This window comes from Lolium rigidum, chromosome 4 (assembly GCF_022539505.1).
Source record: "Lolium rigidum isolate FL_2022 chromosome 4, APGP_CSIRO_Lrig_0.1, whole genome shotgun sequence".
NCBI lineage: Eukaryota > Viridiplantae > Streptophyta > Magnoliopsida > Poales > Poaceae > Lolium > Lolium rigidum.
In genome coordinates, this window is record NC_061511.1 from 137,915,285 (window position 1) to 137,925,556 (window position 10,272).

The 10,272-nt window shown below is 45.4% G+C and overlaps 1 long non-coding RNA gene across 1 annotated transcript; it reads left to right on the plus strand.

Moving 5' to 3' along the window:
* Positions 1 to 3,955: 3,955 nt before the first annotated feature.
* Positions 3,956 to 4,315, plus strand: LOC124649694. Its single transcript, XR_006986764.1, has 2 exons — positions 3,956 to 4,157; positions 4,280 to 4,315. It is a non-coding gene; the product is annotated as an uncharacterized LOC124649694 (long non-coding RNA).
* Positions 4,316 to 10,272: the final 5,957 nt, after the last annotated feature.

The window sequence follows — 10,272 nt, forward strand, 5'->3', positions numbered from 1 at the left end:
GAAAGAGTCATACGGACATCGTAGTACAACCTAAATCAGACATGCAGTTCATTGCAACTGTGAATAGCACAAACCATACCAACAATCATCCTAAATCAGACAAGCAGTTCTTTGCAACGGTGAATAGCACAAACCCTTGCAAGATCATGGCAGGTGAGCACATTTTGGACTAACCCCTGGTACAAGAACAAACCCTAGGCAAGATCATGGCAGTAGCATATGGAAATGTCGAATCCTAGCTAGATCATGATAGCTCACTACAATCCAAACTAACCCCTACTACAAGACCAAACCCTAAGCAAGATTCGACTACTCCTAACCTAGATCTAAACATCACCGCGGTACGGGGATAAGGGATGGCTTACAGTCATGGCCGGAGGTGAACCAGAAAGTAGCCCAGATGTACTTGCCGCCGCCGCTGCAACCGTTGCCGACCGAAGATGCGTGCGCCTCTTACCTGGTTGCCGACGGGAGGAGGAGCTCGAAATTTGGGGGGACAGTGGAGGAGGGGGTAGAAATAGGCCATGGCGAGCGGCGGGAGGTGACGGAATCGTTCCCGCCCCCTTTTCGCTTTTCGCCGATGCGCGCCGCAGCTCCCACCATCTTCATTCTCATCTCCATCCGTGCGCCGAAGATTCCACTTTGCATCAGCGGGCGTGGAGATTTGCCTGCACCGCTAGAAACTGCCGAACCGGGCGTTCCTCGAGAGCGTGTCCCAACACTGCTTTGAGAAGTGGTTCCTGCAACAACGCGACTCAGCTTAGGCAACCAAACAGACCGAAAATTGTTGGCCCGATGCGAACCAAGGGGGATGCGACCTACCAAACGCGCCCTATGCCTTGTCTTTAGGCAGTTCCGTAGTCATAGCTCCTCGCTCCCTCTTGTGTGGCACTTCTAGCCTCACGACTTGTACTGCCACTATTTGTATCCCTCCACCTCCAAGTGAATGCAAACATTATACACTATATAAAGGCTGGCTGATTTAAAGCTCTCATTTTGCCTTAACTACTATTCATGAGCTATTTATCTCCAATTGAGTGGAGACACGTAGGTATCCTCTTCTCTTTTTCACCGTGTCAAGCACATGGTTGTTTTCCGTAAGCCTTTTTTCTTGGTAGATAGACTACCGGTAACCACCGGTTCCTATTCCTTCTTTCTCATTGCTGCCCACCTCTCCCGGTTAGAATTTATTTGCTTCCTCCAGAAAGATCTAGTGGGTGGGTCCTGTCATACACCGCTTAGTTCCCTTTTGCCCAATCTAACCTTGACCGAGCTGTGAGGGAGAGAAAATCCCCCAACGCCTGCACCAGGTCCAGCTCTCTTCGATCCTGCCGCCCCTCGCATGCCTTCCGGGCTCCGGCAACTCTAGCCCGGCAGAGTCCAGCACGAGCTTCCGCCGATCGAACCCATGTCCACCCTGCAGCAGCCTTTTGTCCTCTAATTTGGATCCTCCATATCTTCCGTTTTGTTTGTTTTTTTCTGAATTTTTCTTCAAGAGATTTTTGGTCCAGGCGCGATGATGCGATTTAGATTCCTGTAGGCCAGGGATGGCGATTTCGGGGCGGAGCAGGTGCGCTCCGTGAGCGGCGACCTCAGAGCGGAGAAGGCTAAGCCGACGACGGAGAAGGCAGCGCATACGGGGGCTGACGGCGGACAACCACGACAGGCGACCTCGGGGCGGATAAGCCGCGGGCCGGGGCCGGCGAATGCGGGACGGGATTTTCTCGCCTTCCGCATCACTCTCCTTTCCAGGTTTGCTGCCCTCTCTCACTGTCCGGTGTTGTGCCGCTGCTTATCCCTTTGTGAGCTCCACATGGCAAAGCGGAGATGCTGACCGCCGCCGTCGCACTCCCCGGCCTGGTGGCATGGCTGCTACTCCTTGCAGATTGATCTGCAAGCTCTGGCGTTGCACGTTAGTTTGGCAGTGGGTTACAGCGGCAGGCTGTCGTTGATTATGGCCTAGAGGATGTGTGTTGCCTGATCTGGAATAGTATTTCAGAAGCTCAGTTGGAATCTGTGTGCATGTGAAGCTTCTTACTAAAACTTTTCAATACCGAGTTGTAATTTTTTGCCTGAATTATCATTATCATGTAATATAATGTGCTCTTGCTGTGAACTAACTAATTTTCTTTTGCTTAATTTGTATTGTAGGCTGGTATAGACCTTCTGTCATTCTGTGAAAATTGGAGAACAAATTTGGCCTTCTATTCATGTTCCCTCAGTATGATAGGATTTTTTTGCTCATCATTTGATTGTTTACATATTTGCTATCCTCTTCCTTATGTTTAGATTGGATCTGTTTCTCTTCCTTTTTGGTTATCAGGAATGACTTTGCAAAAAGCATGTAGACTAACGTACCCTGCCCCCTTTTTTCTTGCTGTGTTCGGCTGTTGGTAGTCTAGATTTGAGAAGTTACAGTGTATGTGCTTGAATAAAGCACCTTGCTATGGATATTTGTGCGCCTGATAAGTCAATCTGGGAGTACGTATTTGATGTTTCAGTTCAGTGGTAACAATCAAAATAGGTGATCCTATGACACTCCAGCTAATGCTATTAGTTGGTGGGTTTTCTTTTTTTTCTGGGATCAGTAGCTGATTATTGTCTATTGTTATATTACCTCAGTCGAGAAATGGGCTTTTTAGGGCTAGCATTCTTTCCTAAAAGCATCAGTTTTACTGTTTATCTGTTACTGTGCATGCTTGAACATGAAATTTCTGCCTCTTGCATTTTCTTTGCTAAGCAATAGCATAGGCCTAACATGTCCCTCTACATTTGCATTGCAGTGTTCTGAAAATTGAGAGCTCAGATGATAAGATATGATATGTATTGTCAGCTATGCACATAAAGTCTCATAACTGAAACATGGTAATCAAATTTAAGTACCAAAAGGGGACTGCAGGCTTCAACGTCAGTTAAGAATAATCTTGTGAGAGCCTCAACTATTAATTTGAAGGAGTATAAATGTAGTCAGGTACTACTATACATCATTCATTATTATTTTTTCTACTTGATCATTAGTCTGAAAGTTGATAAATGAGTCTGAAGGTTGATAAATGTGGTTTTGCTCAATGCGTAGCTTCTCACTACCTGATGTTGTCACAGTCAAAAAATGTTTTCTGAGTTGACAAATTAATACGAGAAACTCCAACTCTGAATGTTGTATGTTTGACAAGCAACCTATAGTATTTTAAGATGACACGTACATCAATACAGAGTGCAAGTGATGTAGACCAGATGGAAAAGCAACAGCATTAAACATAAATGACTGCAGCCATTGTTTATTTTCCCTATTAGATTATGTTTTCAGCTTTATAATTTTTTCTGTATTGTTAAAGCATCTAGAAAACAGAATGGTAACCTGCAGGCCTGAAAAGTGTCCTTACTGATGAGATGGAAACTTCACCTCATAAATGGTGAAGTGGTTTTAGCACCCCTAAGTTTGGTAAATTATCATTGTACATTATTATCCTTACAATTTTTGGCGGCTATGGAAATGATGCAGCCAACTCAAACACATTCAGTACATGAGTTTATTTTGCGCAATGCACTCAAAATAGAAACATGGGATAAATTATTCTTTGTACGTTAGTTTCAGTGGAAATGTTGGGAATATCTATCTGTGTTCAGATTTCACAGCTATGTATTCTATTTACAGCAACATTATGAATTTGATGGTTGTCCCTTTCCTATGGAAACTATTGCATTGGTGGTAGAGTGTCTGGTCCTGTAGAAATGATTGTGTATTCACAGGAACTGAACCAACTCTTTACAGATGCAGGAGAATCCCTGAGGAGTTGATACATAAGGTCTTCTACAAAGCATGAAGAATAGTATACGATGTGCTACATGGCTGGATAGCAAGATATAGGTAGCATTTTCTCTTTCTTTTTGGCTCTTTTTTTGCATCTCTGCATACTCACACATTTCCAGTACATGTGTATAAAAAGGGAAACGTGAGGTCAAGAAGAAGATGTGCCTTCCGCCGAGGCCCTCACCATCGTGCTTCCTGGTGTTTTGAGCGCCTGTGTCACCGTGGCTAGCTACGCCCGCACCATCGCATTCTTTTCCGCGTGTGTGTCGCTCTTCCTGCTCAACCCAGGGTGCTCCCATCCTCCTAGCGTGTAAGGAGGCCGCTATTGCCCACGCCGTCCAGCGTGGTAGAGGCTATTGCTGTGTACATCTTTTCCATTACATAGATATCCAGCGTTCCATGAATTTGTATTAACTTTTTGCCCTTTGTTTCAAATATTTGCATTTGATGGTTTCCTGCAAATGACAGAATGTTGCTGTGGAGAAATGTTGCGAGTGTTTCAGATATCTGCAAATGATCAGCTATGCCCCTTTTTCTTTTCCCGGACTGCTAGAGAGGTTCACATCATTTGTGGCAGTGTTTCCCATCTTTTGTGATGTTACCGTACAAAGAGCAATCTCATGGGCTTCCAGGTTCCAGCAAATGATGTTAGACTTCAATCCTTTTTTTATTGAAGACCGTTCAGTGGTGCTATGTTGTTGCTTTATTACCTAAGATTTTTCTTTGTTTCTTCGCAACTATGCAGCTCTTCTGATTCTGATCAAAGATGAAGGTAACATTGAAGCCAGCTCAAAAAGGATAGTATAGTGTAAAGTGCCTCCGATTGATGTTGTATAATCACTACTCTTTAAGAAATACTCCCATATGTTACCAAATTGAAAATGCTGCTATTCATTTCTTTCCATTTAATCAAAATGCTATTGTATATTCTTCAATACTTTTTCTCTCAAAACAGGTCGTGCTGTATTTTTTTTTTTCAGGGGTGTTGTTCAGGATGTTTCACTCACAAATAATACTACATCGATTCCCCTTCAGAGAAAATAGAATAAATTGAATAAAGTTTACTGTCACTTTAAGAGTTATATTTCTGAACCTGTGCCTTGCCTGCCATAGTTGTGACAGCATATCTTTATGACTTTGTTTAGGATGCTTAAGTTTCTTCCGCATTGCCCACTCTGCTCAGAAGTGTATGTGACGTTTTATACTGAAGCATGCTGCCACATTCAGCTTATTCAACATAATTTGCTTACCACATTCAGTCTTAGATTATTGTATGGAGTAGCATGTTTTATGTCTTTTACATGCCACGGGCGCGGCGTGTCGCCGCGCCATCGCATTCTAGTATCATTGAATCTCAAACTAGCTAATGCAACCCGATTTGCACGGGATTAGTATGTACTACCTCTACCCATAAATAGATGCCAAAAATTTGTGTAAATTTGAATATATCTAGACACGATTTAGTATATAGATACATCCAAATTTAAATAAATCGTTGACATCTATTTATGAACGGAGGGAGTATTAGAAAAAGACAACAAGCGCACATCTACGGTACCCGAACATCCATTTACATTAAAAATTAGAGAAGGTGAACAGTGCCCAAAACTCTATGTTTCTACTTTCTAGCAAAATCCGAATTGAATTTCCGATCCTTGTAACCTTAAGCAAACTGGTGAATGCCTGGTGTCACATTTTTAGGATGGACAATAATACCCCTACGTTGCCTACCAAGATGATTTATCTCAACGCAATCTTAAAAAAAAAAGCCAACCAATCAGCTTAAAAAAAGGAACAACAATCTCTTCTGGGATTGCACGCAGAAGCAAAATAGAGTAACAACCAGCATCAAATAAGGAACAACAATCCCTATCTTAGCTCAACAAAAATTCAAAATTCCACCGTTTCCGTGCCTGCCCGCTGCTCCTAGCCGCGCCCGCCTGCTGCTCCTAGCCGCTGCTCCTGTCGAGTTGCTCCTGTCAAGCTACTCGACGTGCATCACCTCTTCGAGCACAGTTCAATGGCGCTCTTCTAGCACAGCTCTCCGACGCTGTTGTCGGCGCACAATTCTCCAGCAAATGCTTCCGGCGTCTCCGCACATTAACATCCCGGCGATCAGCCGATAATATCTGCGGTCACCAATAAACAAAAGTGGTAAGCGTCTCAATCCTACATGGCCCCGCAAGTGGCGCCGTGTCGCCATCCTCCACGCAAGACGTGCGGGGAAGCTCCTTTGGAGCGAACGTCGACGCCCGCCATGGCCCAATCATAGGAGCGGGAGGTGACGAGGAGCAAAATCATCGAAGCGGGCTGGTCCAGGCCCACGGGAGGAGCATGAACGCCGCCTACTGCGGAAGCGGTGGCGTCACGTTGGAGAAGCGACGGTGCGGCCGATGGTGGCGTGATTCAACGTCGGGGGCGCGGAGGCTGTCAGTTAGAACCGCGCGCCGGATGGCAGGGAGGCCGGCAACCGAAACCGTGCGCCGGAGGGTGGGGAGGCCGACGGTGAGTGGCTCGACGCCGACGGACGGGGCGGCTGTGAGAGAGCTGGCCGAGGACGGGCGACAGGCAACATGAGTGACCCAGGCGGCGTGCATGGCCGCAGGCGGCGTGAGTGAATCGACAAGCACATGTTGCAATCAACTCGAGACATTGCCGTGAAGGTGGCCGGCTGGTGTGGCCGTAGAATTAGGCAGATTTATTCGTCGGACGTCGCTCCCACCACTAGAACGACACACCACGGCGGACAAACCCTTAGAGCCTCTCCAACGGACGCGGCAAAGACGCGCGCACTAAATAAACCGCCAATTCGGCCCGAGCGGGAGCCCGCGCGAACCTCCGGCAGGCGCGCGAAAATGCCGCGCGCGCTGAATTCTTGCCGCGCCCGCGCTTCTGCTCTATCCCGCGCGGGAAAGTTGCCTCTTCGGCTGCCACGCGCGCTATAAACGCCACGCGCGCGCATGCCAACCGCCCCGGAAACTTCACCGCACGCGTGTCGCTCCACTTTCTCGCGCATCGCTCTGCCTCCCACGTCGCGCCCGCGCCGCCGATCCACCTCTGCCGACGCGATGCCTCCCCGCCGTCGCTCCTCCTCCGGCTACCGCGGCGTTCGCGCGCGGCCAAGCGGCCACTTCGATGCCGAGATCCGCTCTGGCGAGGAACGCATCCGCCTCGGCACGTTCGAGATGGCGCACGAGGCGGCGTGCGCCTACGATGCCGTCGCCTGGCGCCTCAGCCGCTCCCGCCGCACAATGAATTTCCATGATGTGTGGACGAGGGAGCAGGCGGAGGCGCTCGCGCCACCGTCGCCGGCCGTCACGCGCGAGCAGCAGCGGCGCCAGCGCGAGCTCGAGCAGTGGCTCGTCATCGCGGAGCGCGACGAGCGCCTCCGCCTCGAGTGGGAGCGGCAGTTCCCGGAGGACGTCGCCGCGATGGAGGCGTTCTACGCGTAGATGGAGGAGGAGAAGGCGGCGGCGGCGAAGAAGAAGATGGACCGCGACCAGCGTCGGCGGCGAGGATGGCGGAGAAGGCCGCGAGGAAGGCGGAGGAGAAGAAAAACGACCCCGGGCTGTCGGCGATCGTCCTCTCGTCCTCCTTCTCCTCCTCCTCCTTCGAGTGGACATCCACTCCGGTGTTCGACACCACCCACTCGTCGGACTTCAACTGGGACTCGGAGTAGATTAGGGTAGTTTTCAAATAAATGTCGTTGTACCGTCGAATTTTCTAATATATTTCGTATTTTCAGTTAATTTTTCGTGTTTTATTTGATCTATTTCGTATAAAAAATGATCGAAATAGTTGTTTGCGCCGCGCTGTGCGCTGTATAATACAGCGTCTGGGGAAGGAACATTTTACGCGCCAGAGCACGCGTTGTATAATACAGCGTCCGGCGGGGGGAAATTAGAGCAGCGCGCAGCAAATGTTTACAGCGCAGTCGCAGCGACCTATAGCGCACCAATTTTTAGTGCGCTTGTTGGAGATGCTCTTATCCTAACTACAAAACGGAGAAACGAGGACCCCCTCCCCTCCTGCCGCCAAAGCGGCAAGGAAGGCGAGGGAACCAAAGCAGGATAGTGTGCAGCTCTACCTTCTAATAATCAATCATGTCCAACATGCTAGACCTACAAAATTGTATTAATAGTTATTATGTTTTGGTTATTCTGAGATCGTAAATATCCATCTCCACATTTTCATTTAACATATATATTTATTATTGTAGATCATGGATGCCCCAGAGACAGATATTGCAGATGCTTCGAAAGAACCCATCGACATATGCTAAGATACGACCGTTGGTGGAATAGACAAATAATTCATCAAGTTTTACACAAGCAAAGGAGCGATTATATTTTTTAAAGCATGTTACCATATGCCAATCTTAACAATTTATTTCTAAAAATTGCGCTTTTGCAGATCATGAACAATATTGAAATAGATGTCGATGTTCCAAAAGAAGCCACCTCCGTAGGCCCTAAGGCTATCTTAATGGAAGGGGGCCTTGATTCAAAGACTTCTACCAATCCAAATGAGGTTCATACATAAATAATCATTGCACGACATAATTAATAAGCCAAAAAAACGAACATAAAGATTATTCCAAAAGGTACTTAGTTCCGCTCAGCTTATCCTCCTTTCCTTTTTGCTAGATAATGTTTTACCTAATTAATCGGGCACACCTACATATATCATGGCAGCATATGTTTGCACCACCGAACATTTTGCTCTTGTTGAATCGATCATGTCCGCAACTAGAAATACCAAGTTGTGGACATAGGTGATGCCTTGCTGACTAATGATAATTTAGAATGTCTTACATGCGACGATGGATTCTTATCCAACCATAGTCAACAATGGACCACTATTTTACACATTAATGTCTAAATTTTTCTTAATTTAAATGTATTTACGTGTCCAATTATAGATGATAAATACGTATATATATTGTATGTGGGCATGTGCAAGAATGAGTGTGAAGCTCCAAACCTTATCCACTAGGGTTAACTCTAAAGCAAATTCAAGACATACTCAGGATGGACCGGCCTATGGACAAGCATAATTTCAACATGGTTGTGCACGTAGTGGCATGCGGCAAGATACAATTATTGATAGAGCCTCATGTGCACAACATGGACTGATTTTGTGTAAGTTATTATACTCACATGGTTATTGTCACTGCCATGGTTTTGAACTTTATTTCTTATATTTCAGTCAGCGATGCTCTATGGTACATGACATCCAAGTTGGCACACAAAACCAAATATTAATAAGTTGGCAACACTTTTGCATAGTTGATCTAAGATAGACAATAATATCTCATCGTGTAAGGTCCCTTGTCCATTCTTACCATGATTTATGTATTTTAGTGGTCACCATTTGCAGATTTATTTGCCACACGCATTAGTTGGGGACTTCATCTTGTTCACCATTGACAAACATGAGCGTCGTGTATCTATTTTGGACCCCTTTTCTGAATTTCTATCAAAATAGAGGTACAATTAAAATTACAAAGGTACTCGTTGTATCTAAATTATGCTCTTGAAATAGCACAAACTGGATGGATATCTGATATTTATTTTTGGCCACAGAAATACCCTCACAGTATTTCAATACCAACAAGCCCCAACATGTGATTTCTGTGGTTATCATTATAATACATTTATTTTATTATTGTTCTAATGACTAAGATAATAATATTTTTCATTTATTTGCAGAAATTTGTCTGGTTAGTTAGTACTATTTACTTTTATGCTTTCATAGGATGGTAAAAGATGTGTTCATCCAATTTGCACCGTGAGTACCTTATATTCACATTCTTATATTTTTATGAAAAGAAAGTTTCATGCTAACTCGATAGATTGCTTGTGCAGGATGGTTACGAGTTGAGAAAGATTTTTTTTGATACACATACTCAAGTACCTTGCAAATGAAGTTGAAGACAACATTCCTAATGTTGTGCGAGCATATCTTTAGTCGCACCACGGGCACATGGCTTTAATAAATAATATAGGTAGTAATGTGGTGGTCGTTGCATTTTATACTCATTACACTGAATTATGTGATGAAACCTTTAGATATTTTAAATATTATGTGATTATTTTTTATGTACTTAAATGTTTACGTGTGTTATCTACACGTATAATATGTGTAACACTATGCATAAAGTAGGGAGTCATGTAATATTTTTACACGAGGCATAAGGTAGGGAACCGTGGCGAAGCACGGGCATTCAACTAGTATGTATAATGATAATAATACAGTAACAGACGAAAATAGCATTTTCTAACATTTTGAGGGGTGTACCGAAGAAGGCTCTTCCCAAAAAAAATCTAGCGTTGCTGGGTAGGGGACACGCGTGGCACCACGGAGCAAATGGGCAGAGCTGTTCGCTCGTCACTACTCAATACCCGCTTTGGAAGCTACTGTAGTACTATACAGTGGGTACGCAGTACACACAAATCTGG